The sequence below is a fragment of the Oryctolagus cuniculus genome, chromosome 11 (genome assembly GCF_051225735.1).
Source record: "Oryctolagus cuniculus isolate XC-2025 breed Fujian yellow rabbit chromosome 11, ASM5122573v1, whole genome shotgun sequence".
In the NCBI taxonomy this organism is placed as follows: domain Eukaryota; kingdom Metazoa; phylum Chordata; class Mammalia; order Lagomorpha; family Leporidae; genus Oryctolagus; species Oryctolagus cuniculus.
In genome coordinates, this window is record NC_142877.1 from 106,051,839 (window position 1) to 106,066,917 (window position 15,079).

The following is a 15,079-nucleotide window of genomic DNA, read 5'->3' on the forward strand; positions in this document are numbered from 1 at the left end:
CTGGGCTCTCAAAGCCTCATTTCACCCAGAGGGCCTGCTTCCCCCTGTAAGGGAACCAGGTGGTGAAGCCCCCTCCCTAGCCTGCAGCAATGCTGCTAAGGCATTCTCCCAACATCAGGGAGATGATAAGGGCCTTGTGTTGGGAGCCATAGGTCCTGTTCGGCCTTCCCAGGGGTTGGAGAAGGGCACACCCCATTGTTGCCGGGAGGGCGGGCTGGATCAGGTGTCCACCACAGAGGAAGAACGCAGAGAGGAGGAAGCCTGGGCTGACTTTGGCGAACAGCAAGCCGCTCTGAGCCTGACGAAGGCAGGGGCAGGGGAGGCAGGCGTAGATGTGCATACAGCCACAGCACCCCCTTCCCCTGAAAGGGCTCAGGGATGAACAGAACTTCCTGCCTCCTATGTTCCGCACATGGCGGCTGAGGTGAGGATGGGCACGACTTCCTCTTACGCAGCTGCAAGGGAGGACCTCAAGTCGTGGCATGATCCTGGAGGGGATTGGGCGTGTGCATTGGATCGCCCTCCTCCTTCTCCTCGGGCAGGAGGGGGTGATTCACGACTGGCACCAGCTAAAACCCAGGCCTTCCCGGTCAACTTAGAGCCTGGGGGAGCCAGGCCGCAAGCATGGTACCCCTGGGAGGCCAAAGACCTCAAGGAGCTCTGCAAGGCGGTTGCTGAGGATGGCCCCAACTCACCATGGGCACTTACTCTCCTTCAGGACATAGCATATCACCCCTGGCCTTACCTAAGGAAACAAGAACCTTAATCCATTTAACGCTTTCCAACCTGATGAGTCTTTCTTTACAGTTAATAAAACTTTTCTTCCAGCCCTACAGAAGCCTCTCATTCTCTGCTGCTTTGTTTCAGGATGTGTTTCCCTGTCCTAAGCAATGGGCTCCTATGCTGATGATCAGCTCTTTTCTGTGCTGCTGTAGCTAACTTATCTAATGAGAGTTTGCATGTGTCTTGAAGGTTTCCCATTTTATTGGATTTGTCTGTCTTTAATGTTTAAGTGATTACCTAACTCTGATCAGATCTAGCCCACAGCCTTGGTTAAAATACTCAGGTTATACGTACTAGTTTTTGGCTGAGGGGTTTGGCTAACAGTTTAAATTCTCAAATGGAGTCTACCAACTTTGGGACTTCCAGTCGGATCCCTGGAACTCTCAAAGGATGGGACTCTAAATTTGTTAAAGTAGCAACTGTTTGAGTCAATTCAAATTATACAAAGTGTATTAAAATGTTGTAAATGATGTCAGACCTATGTTGTATTCATGTTTTTGCTTTCCAGCTAAAGTGGTCTTATATTCTGTGTACACAAGTCTTTACATGTCCTTAATATGCTTTAAACTTGTTTCTTTTACAGATCTGTTTTTGCAAAACCTATAGTGTCTCTTTTTAACAGTGTCTACTTAATCAGTTACTCTGCCGTTTCTAAAGTTAGGTCATGTAAGCTCTTTTTAGCTCTGTTAAATAGTTCTGAGTTATGTGATAATTTTGTGTGCTAACTCTTATGTTCAAGGTTTTTATTTCTGGTTTATTCAACAACAAGAGACCTAAAATTCATGTTCTGTCAAGGTAATCTATTGTGTACTCTACTGTCTCAGTTTAAATTAATAAAAAATATTTAAGTCTTAAAAAGCTACATAAATGTCATCAGATCTGTTCTAAAGATATTAAAATCACCCTAATTAAATAAATGACTGCCATTTCAGAATGTTAAAAAATTCTATTTTAGGGCCGGCGCCGTGGCTCAATAGGCTAATCCTCCACCTTGCGGCGCCGGCACACCGGGTTCTAGTCCCGGTTGGGGCGCCGGATTCTGTCCCGGTCGCCCCTCTTCCAGGCCAGCTCTCTGCTATGGCCAGGGAGTGCAGTGGAGGATGGCCCAGGTGCCCAGGTGCTTGGGCCCTGCACCCCATGGGAGACCAGGAAAAGCACCTGGCTCCTGGCTCCTGCCAGGATCAGCGCGGTGCGCCGGCTGCAGCGGCGGCCATTGGAGGGTGAACCAACGGCAAAAGGAAGACCTTTCTCTCTCTGTCTCTCTCTCACTGTCCACTCTGCCTGTCAAAAAAAAAAAAAAAAATTCTATTTTAACCAGATACTCTAAGTTCTCTTGGCACCTTTAACAAACTTTCTAAAAATCAAAGTTCTAAATTCTCTAAAATTTTGGTATCTCCAAAAGGGCCCCTGGAGATGTCAAAAGATATATTTCTTATCTTACAGAGATAATAACCAATCGGGTTGTATAAATTAAAAAGTGCTGCCAAGATGTAAAATAATTCAACACTCTACTGAAATTCCTCACAACCCACAGGAACAGGCTATTGTGGAAAGAAACCATCAATGCCTCAAGGAACAGTTGTTAAAACAAAAAGGGGGAGTGGCTACCCCCCATCTACAGTTACATAATGCCTTGTTTACCATCAATATTTTAAATTTTTCAAAAGGGTCAAGAGAATCAAGGTCCCAAAAACATTGGGGACATTTAACCCCTAAACCACAGATGCTCGTTAGATGGAGAGACCCTCTCACCCGACTCTGGAGAGGGCCTGACCCACTGATTCAGTTGGGAAGAGGATTTGGCTCTGTGTTCCCCATAGGGGAGTTGACTCCGATTTGGATACCGGCCAGAAATATAAGGCCTATGCCTGATGCAAGCAACAACCTACCCAGGGAGCGGTTTGCCCCTGAGGGAGATCCCCTTGTCTTTCCTCTTCCAGAAATGGACGGAGATCCAGAGGGAGGTGATGATGCAGACGCTACTCTTCTCTGTGATCCTGACAACAAGTGCCCAGCCCAGTGATGGGGGATTCGATGACCCAAACGTGATCATCAAAACACTTTGGGAGGACCTGAAAAAGACAAAGAGAACTCCAAGAAAGCCCCTTTTAGACGGGCCTTAATGGACTCTTGCCCTACCTCTTCCCTCTTCTTGGACTTTTCTTGCCCTGCTTTTAATCCTTGCTATTGGCCCATGCATAATGAATAGCCTTATACAGTTTATACAACAGCACATAGAGGTAATAAAGGTGAGACAGGTTGAGGTTCATTACCAGAGGCTGGTAGCCACAGAGGGCTACGATCCCCTAAACTGGGGAAGCACCCCCAGTGCTCTCCACATTGCCAATGACGAGTAAGAGTCCGGATGGACTGGAACAACCTATGACAGGCGGTGGAGAAGGCTCACCACACTCCCATAATTACAAGTCACGCGACACCCCAAGATGGGTAAAGCATGCAGCGTCCTGTACCAACCTAAGACAGGGCTCATGGCCAAGCTGCCTGGGTTACCAATGACGGATAAGGGCAAGGATGGCTGGGGGCAACCTAAGACAGGGACCGCGTGTTAAAACAAAATGGGGAGCTGTGGGGGAGGCTGAATCTGAAGAGGCCTAGAGGAAACTTCTTGTGCCTGCCTCGAGTTTGAAAACCTGTCTTTAAGCTTCAAATCCCTGGTGGCAAACACCCCAGCCCCAGGGTGCTTTTGCCTAAGGATCATTAAGGTGGTATAATAGGAGTGGCTGCAACCCTTTGCATCACATCACCCCACCCCTTGCCTGCATCTGCTCATCCGCTATATATACACCTCTCTTTTACAATAAAGTGAGACCCTGCTTCGACTGGGCTCCACACCATGGCTGAGTGTCCCCCGGGTTTGTGGAAGGCTGAGTGGTGGGTGGCACACTTCCCCTCCTCGGTCAAGGCAAGCTGCGGGCAGCCTGCCTAATTCTCCAGCGGCGGTGAGGAACAGTCACCGTATTTATTGATTGCAGATGTTGAACCATCCCTGCATACCAAAGATAAATGCCACTTGGGCCAGGTAGATGGTCTTTCTGATGTTGTTGGATTTGATTGTCTAGTATTTTATTGAGGATTTTGGCATCTAACTTTATCAGAGAAATTGCTCTATAGTTCTCTTTCTCTGTTGTTTCTTTTTCTGGTTTAGGAATTAAGGTAATGTTGCATTCATAAAAGAGTTCAGGAGGATAGTCTCACCTTTCAATTGTTTTGAATTGAAAAGAACTGGAATTAGTTCTTCATGAAATGTCTGGTAGAATTCAGCAGTCAATCCATCAGGACCAGGACTTTCCTTTGTTGGGAAGGTCTTTGTTACTGATTCAATCCCCATCTTGGTTATTGGTCTGTTTGGGTGTTCTATGTCTTCATGACTCAATTTTGATAGATTTTATATGTCCAAGATATATTTTCCAATATGTTAACATATAGCTCTTTGTACTAATTCCTGATGATTCTTTTTATTTCTGTGGTATCTATTACTACATTTTCTTTTTCATCTCTGATTTTATTGATTTTGGTCTTCTCCCCTTTTTTCCTTTTTTTTAAACTTTTATTTAATGAATATAAATTTCCAAAGTACAGCTTATGGATTACAATGGCTTCCCCCCCCCATAACGTCCCTCCCACCCGCTACCCTCCCCTTTCCCACTCCCTCTCCCCTTCCATTCACATCAAGATTCATTTTCGATTCTCTTTATATACAGAAGATCAGTTTAGCATACATTAAGTAAAGATTTCAACAGTTTGCTCCCACACAGAAACATAAAGTGAAAAATACTGTTTGAGTACTAGTTATAGCATTAAATCTCAATGTACAGCACACTAAGGCCAAAGATCCTACATGAGGAGTAAGTGCACAGTGACTCCTGTTGTTGACTAAACAAAATGACACTCTTGTTTATGGCATCAGTAATCACCCTAGGCTCTTGTCATGAGCTGCCAAGGCTATGGAAGCCCCCTGAGTTCACCGACTCTGATCATATTTAGACAAGGTCATGGTCAAAGTGGAAGTTCTCTCCTCCCTTCAGAGAAAGGTACCTCCTTCTTTGATGATCCGTTCTTTCCACTGGGATCTCACTCGCGGAGATCTTTCATTTAGGTTTTTTTTTTTTTTTTTTTTTTTTTGCCAGAGTGTCTTGGCTTTCCATGCCTGAAATACTCTCATGGGCTTTTCAGCCAGATCCGCATGCCTTAAGGGCTGATTCTGAGGCCAGAGTGCTATTTAGGACATCTGCTATTCTATGGGTCTGCTGTGTATCTCACTTCCCATGTTGGATCGTTCTCTCCCTTTTTCATTCTATCGGTGAGTATTTGCAGACACTAGTCTTGTTTATGTGCTCCCTTTGGCTCTTAGTCCTATCATTATGATCAGTTGTGAACAGAAATTGATCACTGGGACTAGTGAGATGGCATTGGTACATGCCACCTTGATGGGATTGAATTGGAATCCCCTGGTATGTCTCTAACTCTACCGTTTGAGGTAAGTCAGCTTGAGCATGTCCCGAATTGCACATCTCTTCCCTCCCTTATTCCCACTCTTATATTTAACAGTGATCACTTTTCAGTTAAGTTTCAGCACTTAAGAATAATTGTGTATTGATGACAGTATTCAACCAAAAGTATTAAGTAGAACAAACAAAAAAAAATACTAAGAGTGATAACATATTAAGTTGCTCATCAATAGTCAGGGTGAGGGCTGATCAAGTCACCGTTTCTCATAGTGTTCATTTCACTTCAACAGGTTTCCTTTTTGGTGCTCAGTTAGTTGTCACCTATCACGGAGAACAAGTGGTATTTGTCCCTTTGGGACTGGCTTATTTCACTCAGCATAATGTTTTTCAAATTCCTAACAGGGATCACTTTTCAGTTAAAATTTAAACACCTAAGAATAATTGTGTGTTAATTACAGAGTTCAACCAATGGTACAGAACAAAAAAAATACTATAATGGATAAAGTATTACATTGTACATCAACCGTCAGGACAAGAGCTGATCAAGTCACTGTTTCTCATAGTGTCCATTTCACTTCAACAGGTTTCCCCTTTGGTGCTCAGTTAGTTGTCGCCAATCAGGGAGAACATATGATATGTGTCCCTTTGGGACTGGCTTAATTCACTCAGCATGATGTTTTCCAAATTCCTCCATCTTGTTGCAAATGACCGGGTTTCGTTGTTTTTGACTGCTGTATAGTATTTGATAGAGTACATGTCCCATAATGTCTTTATCCAGTCTACTGTTGATGGGCATTTGGGTTGGGGCCAGGTCTTAGCTATTGTGAATTGAGCTGCAATAAACATTAATGTGCAGACAGCTTGTTTGTTTGCCAATTTCATTTCCTTTGGGTAAATTCCAAGGAGTGGGATGGCTGGGTTGAATGGTAGGGTTAATATTCAGGTTTCTGAGGAATCTCCAGACTGACTTCCATAGTGGCTTAACCAATTTGCATTCCCACCAACAGTGGGTTAGTGTCCCTTTTTCCCCACATCCTCTCCAGCATCTATCATTGGTAGATTTCTGAATGTGAGCCATTCTAACCGGGGTGAGTTGAAACCTCATTGTGGTTTTGATTTGCATTTCCCTGATTGCTAGTGATCTTGAACATTTTTTCATGTGTCTGTTGGCCATTTGGATTTCCTCTTTTGAAAAATGTTTATTGAGGTCCTTGGCCCATCTCTTAAGTGGGTTGTTTGTTTTGCTGTTGTGGAGTTTCTTGATTTCTTTGTAGATTCTGGTTATCAACCCTTTATCAGTTGCATAGTTTGCAAATATATTTTCCCATTCTGTTGGTTGCCTCTTCACTTTCCCAACTGTTTCTTTTGAAGTACAGAAACTTCTCAATTTGATGCAATCCCAAATGTTAATTTTGGCTTTGACTACCTGCGCTTCTGGGGTGTTTTCCAAGAAGTCATTGCCAGTACCTATATCTTGCAGGGTTTTTCCAATGCTCCTCTTGTTAACAGAAGTGGGGAGTGGTCACTTCTGTTGGTGTGATCACACCCTCATCTCCTCTTCTCCAATCTGAGCAATGCCTGAGTATTAGGTCCCAATATGTTCAACACTCATCTGGGCCACCTTATGAACTGCACAAATGATCTGTGTATTCTTCACTGTGAGCACGGTTCTTGCTGCAATGAGCCACCCTAGGCAAACAAGGAGCTCTGAGCATGTGGAGCTGCACCCAGTGATTGCCCAGAGACCCAGCTACACCCTGCACCCTCTCGCAGTCACAGTGTTTTCACAGTCTCAGCAATCAGGGCTCCCATGATTAAGTAGTGCAAGAGGATCCACTCTGTCCCACTAGCCTGTCCCATCCACAGAGAGACTTGGGGGTTTCCAGAGCTGCTTTGTGTTTTTTGCTCAGGCAGATGGAACCCAATCCTTCCAGCCAGACTCAAAGTCTGTGGAGAACACTGATTTTTCCCTCGGGTAAAATCCCCACATCACAGGCATGCACAATGCCCACTGGCTGCAGCTCCACTCATTTCACAATTGTGCTGTGCGTGTACAAGAGTCCCCGCAGGTGGCACTTCCCTTCCATCGGGATGGCTTCCCCTCTCCACCTGTTATGGGGTGGGCACAGCAGAGCTACTGCTGTTGCCCTGCCGACAAGGTGGAGACCATCCTTGCCAATTGCTCCTGAATTGCCATGGTTGCCCCTGCCAACAGGATGCAGACAGTCCCAGTTAGTTGCTGGATGTACACACAAGAGCTGCAGTAGTTGTTACCTGCTTATGTCCAAAATGACTCCAGCTCTCCTATAGCTGGCCACAGGGTGCTGATGTGAAGGCAGGGGATGGGGAGAGAGAGAGAGACGTGCCACTTTTTTTTTTTAAAGATTTTCTTTTGGGTGAGCAGTAGCCCTGTTCCTCTCAGGGTTCTGGGCAGGATTCAAAGAGTGTAGTCCACTAGGCTCTCTCTTCAGTTGCATCAACAGTGGCATGGGCCCATGAAGTCTGACTTCAGCTTGCTCGTCAGAGTGGGCACTTTCTCTGGATCAGGACTACTGGGCTCTTTGTTATGTCCATGCTCATTGCTGTCCATCTGCCCCTTCCACACAGGTCCAGGCTGTTTCCACCTCTTTCTCAGGACCTCCTATTGCCAGTTTTCACTGCAACTTTCCCCTATAGTGTACTTTCTCCACTTTTTTTCCACTGTTTTCGCCTAGCCTAGAACAGACTGTTCTGTTGCTATTCTACACCTTGGAACCCCCTTAGAAAGCTAACTTTTAAGTTTAGTGTTGAGTTCATTTGTTGGAGCTGGGTTGTGATTTCCAGGAGACAAATGCAGCATGGGTGGGCAGAGGAAGAAGTCAAGTTTGGTGCAGCCCAGTGGCAGCCTTTATCAAGTCTGAGAGCTCTGGAGGTAGAATGCCCTTAATTAGAAGTGAGAAGTTTGGGCCTTATTATCTCACAGTGATGGGTCTCTGGGCATTGGTTGTCCATCAGAGACTGTAACCTTGTGCCAAGTAACTCTGTGCTGCTGTTGCAAACTTGCAGGGGCTGGAGGCTGGGAATGTACTGCACTGTTCCTCATACCCATCAATTAGTCAATGGTGCCACCGGAATAAGAACCTGGCTCTCAGGTACCCAAGCAGATGCCCTTGTCCATGTATTACACTGCACCTCTTTTATTTTTTAAAGATTATTTATTTATTTGAAAGGCAGAGTTACAGAGAGGCAGGGAGAGAGAGAGAGAGAGAGAGAGAGAGAGAGAGAGAGAGAGGTTGGTCCTTTATCTGCTGGTTCACTCCCCAAAAGGCCACAGTGGCCACAGCTGAGCCAATCCGAAGCCAGGAGAAAGGAGCTTGGAGCTTCCTTTGGGCCTCCCATGTGAGTGTAGGGGCCCAAGGACTTGGGCCATCTTCTACTTTCCCATGCCATAGAAGAGAGCTGGATGGGAAGTGGAGCAACTGGGACTCGACCCAGAGCCCATATGGGATGCCGGCGCTACAGGTGGTGGTTTTACCCACTGCACCACAGTGCCAGCTCCTACACTGAACCTCTTTAGGTAGACTGGAACACTGCTTTCCAAGTATTGACAGCTCTTTTCTGATTCTGAAGCAAAGTCACAATCCAATAGTTTGTACTGATCATTTTGATCTTTTCAGCTGCCTACATAGGTACCCAAAGTAGATTTTAGTGGGTGTGCTAGTGGGAGTGCTGGTTGTAGCATATAGCATATCAAACTGTCAAAAGTAGAACCTATGTCATAATATTCCATCTATTACCAAAGGAGAGTAAAGCTGTCTGAATTAGATATAACTATGATGCAGTGGTGAATTATCTAGTGTCCTTGAAAATTCACAAAGGAAGAGAAGGTTTCTGAAATGTTTGGGACTAAATACACAATCTGATGCATGAATGTGATCAGTCTTGGCTTTTAACCTGTTAAAATTATGAACTTACAACATTTCTCTAATCATTAAAACTCTTGCTTTTTTCACAGCTCCAAGCTGTATTCCAATCCAAAATGTACACTCTGAGAAGTACTCATTTTTATTTACTTTATTGGTGTTTGTAATCAAATCACTCAAGGTTAGTTAAAGTCACGCATTTCTTTGAGTTTCTAAGGTTATTTAAATTATCTGTACTATTTCTGCTCATTCTAAATCTCTCTTGGTAGAAATTTTTAAGAAACTCAATACAGAAAGACTCCAATCTAAAGATTTTTCCCTGAGAATTAGACAGGTACAGTCATTTGGGTGGAGTTCTGGAAGCATATATTGTGGTTGATGGTGGTGATTTTGTTTTTGCTGGTGAGGAAGACGTTGAGTGTGAAGTGGTGGTTATGGCAGTGCTGGTGGTAGTGGTGGTGGTGCTGGTCATGCTAGTACAATAATGTTGTATGTTGCTATATATTATAGTATTTCGGGGCAGGAGTGTTGGTGGTATAGGATGACAGATGGTGGCAGGGCATTATGTTTTATTGCTGGTAGTAGTACTGGAGGTGATATTGCTGGTGGGGGTAGTGTTATTAAAATGGTGGTGGTGGTCGTGGATGATGTTGTCTTAGTGTGGTACTGGTAGAAAGTAATGATGTTGTTAGTGGTAGTGATGATGGTGAGGAGTTCTCATATGAACAGAGTCACACTTTAGACCATCTATCAAGGAGCTAAATAAGAACTCAGCATAGTTTTCTTTGTCTTGCTTCTTATAAATATAAACCATAATGGTTTCATCCAATGATGAAACCATTTTCTGACATTCTTGCTCCAAAATCTTTTCCATCAAATTATATATTCCCCATAAGAAAACAAGCCAGAAAAAATTTTCTTCACTTTCTAAGAAGGGGAGATCATCCATTTTCCCTATCACCCCATTTCAGATGCCACTGGTGCTATGGCACACTTTGAGCCAATTAGACTGTCTCCCTCCTTTGACTCTTAAAAGCCAAATCATTCCCTGCTATGCCTTTGTGTACATCTTACCTCTCTCTTGTACCAATTCATCACCTGCCATTCTTTTGCAATTCTTTCATTCAAGGTTCAGCTCAGATATAAGCTCTTCTATAAGGTTAATTACATTTGCAGAATTCTTATTTTCCTGACCATTTATAACACAGTTTAGCACATCATGTTTCTGCTTTATTCTTGAGTGGTACCATGTGAATCCTCTGTTCTCCCAAGATAGATGTTCACTTCCACAAGAACAGTGTCCTTGTCATGCTTTCTTTTACTACTCATAGAGTCCAGCGCTTGGTAGACAGTTAATTTTGAACATCATACTTTGCTACAAAACACAAAGAAAGAATGCCAAAGTGGAAATGAGATCTTCTGGCCCCAATCCTTAGGGCTCTTCTTTACTTTTCTGGTTGTTGATTTGTTCAAAATTCACTATTGAGCCGGATAATTATCACTATTACATATCAACTCTAATTCTGGCTTATGGATGATACATAAGCTCTTCGTATTTTAAAACAATATCATTTACGGTATTGAAAGTAGAATATTTGGGGGCCAGTGCTATGGCGCAGCAGGTTAATCCTCTACCTGCGGTGCCGGCATCCCATATGGGCACCGGTTCTAGTCCCAGCTGCTCCTCTTCCCATCCATCTCTCTGCTATGGCCTGGCAAAGCAGTAGAAGATGGCCCAATTTCTGGGTCCCTGCACCTGCATGGGAGACCCAGAGGAAACTCCTGGCTTCTTGCTTCATATTGGTGCAGCTCTGGCTGTTGCAGCCATTTGGGGAGTGAACCAGCGGATGGAAGACCTTTCACTCTGTCTCTCTCTCTCACTGTCTGTAACTCTACCTCTCAAATATATAAATAAAATCCATAACGAATAAAATAGAATATTTGAATTCACCAGTTATTATCCCAGGTTGTAAATTAATGTCTGGACTTTTGTTCTGGATTGTAGTCTGAATACAAACAGCAACACCCCACTCTTCCTGTGCACACATTGGAATGATAAAGGGAAGTGTTTCAAAACATTAAAGAACATATAGCTGAGATAAAAAAAAATAAAAAAATAAAAAAAAATAAAATGGGGGATTTCAAGTGACCAAAAACATTGTGAGATAGATCTCTCTCTCTCTCTCTCTCATTATGGAGAAAAAGAGAGAGAGAGAGAGAGAGAAAGAGAGAGAGATAGAGAGAGAAAGGAGGGAGGGAGGGTGGGAGGGAGGGAGGTAATGGCAGAATACAAAATCTTGGAAGTCAATATGGACCGCCTTTGAGGTCCACAGGGGCTGAAAATGGAGCTGGGTCACACTGGAGGGGTTTTGACCCTGAATATGTGAAGCTTGATCTGTAATAGCTGAAATTTTAAAAGAGGCAGCACAATCATATATATTGTATGTAACTTAAAATAAAATGTTATGTAGTGAGTGGGTCCCCACAAGCTGAGGATTGGGCAGGATGGGGAGTACTGAGGGGGTGCCATCTGAAACTTGGGATCCTAAACTTCCCGTTCTGTCCTCAGTATGTTCTAGGTTGGAGGCTGTCCCGCACCCTGGGCAGGAAGATGGAGGCCGCAAAGAAGACAAAAATGCCACTGGAGTCGATCAGCTCTAGGCTTCAACTTGTTAAGAAAAGCAGGAAATATGTACCAGAGTACAAGCAGTCTCTGAAGATGATTGGACAAGGCAAAGTGGAACTTGCCATCTTCAACAACTGCCTGGCTCTGAGGAAATCTGAAATAGAGTATTAGGTCATGATGGCCAAAACTGGTGTCCATCACTACAGTGGCAGTCACTGTGAATTGGGCACAGTATGTGGAAAATATTAGAGCATGCCCACTTTCTATCATTGAGCCAGGTGATTCTGATATTATTAGAAGCATCCAGAACAGACAGGTGAAAAGCAAATCATGCAATATTTTCTTTAATAAATCATGCCAGAACTTGTTTTAAAAAGATGCAAACATAGGCTTGCAAAAGGACAAGATGCAAATTTGTCCAAAATGTTTTATAATGGTGAGGCTGTGATAAATAGCGGTTTTCTTCTTTGTCCATTTCTTCATTTAAAACTTTGTAATTCATGTATCTGTTTTGTGAGGCAAAGGGAAACACACACAGAGGGAGAGAGAGGTGGGGAAAAACAGAGAGAGAGGGAGGGAGGGAGGGAGGGAGGGAGGGAGGGAGAAAGAGAGAGAGAGAGGGAGGGAGGGAGGGAGAAAGAGAGAGAGACAGAGAGGGAGGGAGGGAGGGAGGAAGAAAGAGAGACAGAGAGAGACTGCACATTTTTTGGTCTACTTCCCAAATGCCTGGGTGCCAAAAACATGATCTAGGATTCCCACATGGGTGGCAGGGACCCACGCATACCTGAGCCATCACCTGCTGCCTCCCAGGGTGTGCATTGGCAGGAAGCTGGAATCAGGAGCAGAGCAGTCTCTCTGCTATGGAACATGGACATTCCAGGTGGCATATTAAGTGCTGTGCCAATTGCCTGCTCCAATTTCTGTTTACTGTAAGACAAATAATCACTCTGTCTCCACATCTCATTGCTTTATACATCTCCCTTCATGCTCTGAAGTAATCACTGAAGTATCAGCCACCCAAGTTTGAGCCCAACTTCCAGGGCCTGGGGAGATGACTTCAAACTCAAAAGGGTGGCTTCTTCCTGGCTGCTCCTGGGAAGGTCAGGTGGTCTCACTGGTGTTCTGCCCTCCTCCCACAAGATCATCAAACAAGAGTACCAACATTTTATCATTAAAAGCTAAAGCCCACTAGTTTCGGTGTTTGATACCTTGTGGCAGGGTAGAGCTGAATGGGAGCCAGGCTGAACTAATGGCGTCTAAGTCTTCGGAACCCGGGAAGGGAATCCTCCACAGCAGAATGCCAACCTGCATCTCTTAATTGCCTCAGCTCCTGATAAATTGGCTCTTTCCTCTTTTGAATTCCTTTGTTGCAGCGGAGTTAAAATTCATGAGCGTCCAATGCCTGGGAATACTTATTCCACTGCTGCTATTTTTCAGAGCCAAGCTGGCCAACATCTCAAAGAGTCGGAGGTCTGTTGGGCCATCTGTTACATCACAGTCAACAATCTCGAGAATCTCGGGAAGCAGGGATGGCAAGAGTGAGGATGATGAGGCATTTAAACAGAACAGATTGCTGCCTTGCTTACAAGAAAAAAAAAAAGAGAGAGATAATATGCTTTGATGGAAGCGGAGACAAGCTTTATTAGCATAGGGAACAAAACAAACGTTAAAAAATGGCACCAATAAAGCTGACAGTCTAAAGAGGCTTGGTGACAAACCCCATGTTGAATTGTAGGTCACAGAGGCCTCAAATGTGACAGGGAGACATGCACACACAAACAACATGCAATGTGTGCGCTCACACATGGACATGCATATGAGAGAAACCACTGAAAATTACTGCTTTATTACTACAAGCCTGTACTTGAATTTCAAATCCTGCTGGCCTGGGAAAGGCACTTTGCCTGAACCATCATCACCGCAAAGAGGTTCGTTATGGGGTGCAAGGAGTCAGGGCCTTTTTTGACTATTTCAACAAAGCGCAGTCCTCACATTTGCCTAGCAAACCCTGAAGTTCCCTGATTTAGCTGCCTGTCAGCTTTGTAATCTTTCCTGGTACATGTCAGATTTGAGTAGTGAACTATAGTATTCAGTCTGAGAAATACTGTTTCGAAGGGTAGAGGAATGAAACTAGAGAAAAGAGAGAATTAAAAAGGGAAGGGATCAGGACAATTGGGAAAGAGAAGAAATAGTGAAAGGAAGATAAAGTCTGGGGAAGGCATAATGTCAGAACAGTCACAAAACATATAGCAACAACAAAATATTTTAAAAGCCAAAAAAAATATTTTAAAAGCCAACCAATTGGAAAGCATATACTGAAATCTTTTTAATGGTGTTCAGGCTGAACTATTTAGGAGAAAATGAACTAATATCAGCAACTGACTCAAATGCATCTAAAAATAAAATGGCTTGATGGATCGATGAAGGGATCCATTTATAATAAAAATATAGGTAAATGCTACTTGTAGAATCTGGATGGTATGCACCCTAGAATTCCTTCAGCTTGTCTCTATTTTCAAAATTTCCACAATAAAATCTTGCAAAAAGAGAAATGATCATTGTTATAGCTCCAAAAAATGAAAATAGATTGAACACTAAAATTTAAAAATCCTATATTTTTTAAATGTCTAATTACCATTTTAATTTGCATTTTCCTTTCCCATAACACTGTTTCCAACTATGTAGCTCAAAATAGAAATGAAAGAGACAGGTTAAAGAATGCGATTACCAAATTTGAGTGCCTAGTTCTGCTGTTGCTATATTATTTCATTGATATTATTTTCTTGTTGTTTTCAATGAACTAAAATTAATGAGATCAGTGGAAACAATAATTGGGAAAACATCTGCCCAAAATAGACTTTGTTGTGACTTCTCACCACTGGACTGTATCTGAGGTGAATGAGACAAATTCTTAACCCCTTCTCTAGACTCTTAGGCTCTTCTGGCAAATAATCACTTACAGATTTAAACAAAACTAAAAGCAGACATTTCAGGGTGCTAATTTTTAACACTTTTGGCAAATTTTATCCTTGTCAAGAAAAGATAATTGTATCTGGATTAGTTTTCTTGCGAACTGTCATTGGCTGTAAATAACTAAACTTAGTAGATTGTTTTCATTGAGGGACTGGCTCAAAACCGAAGATTGGTGTGCACCAGAGGGAGAGAGAATGCAAATTATTATCTCTAAAACTTCCACTTTATCCATCTCATTTAATAAAATTATTAAATTATACGTTGGATTCAGTGATGGTAGAAATTAGAAGAAAAGGAAATGCAAAGGACAGTGGTTGCTGTGCAAA

The 15,079-nt window shown here is 43.3% G+C and overlaps 1 pseudogene; it reads left to right on the top strand.

Annotated features, from left to right (window-relative positions):
- The first annotated feature begins 11,729 nt into the window (after positions 1-11,729).
- Positions 11,730-12,234, top strand: LOC127490168 (large ribosomal subunit protein eL30 pseudogene; annotated as a pseudogene).
- Positions 12,235-15,079: the final 2,845 nt, after the last annotated feature.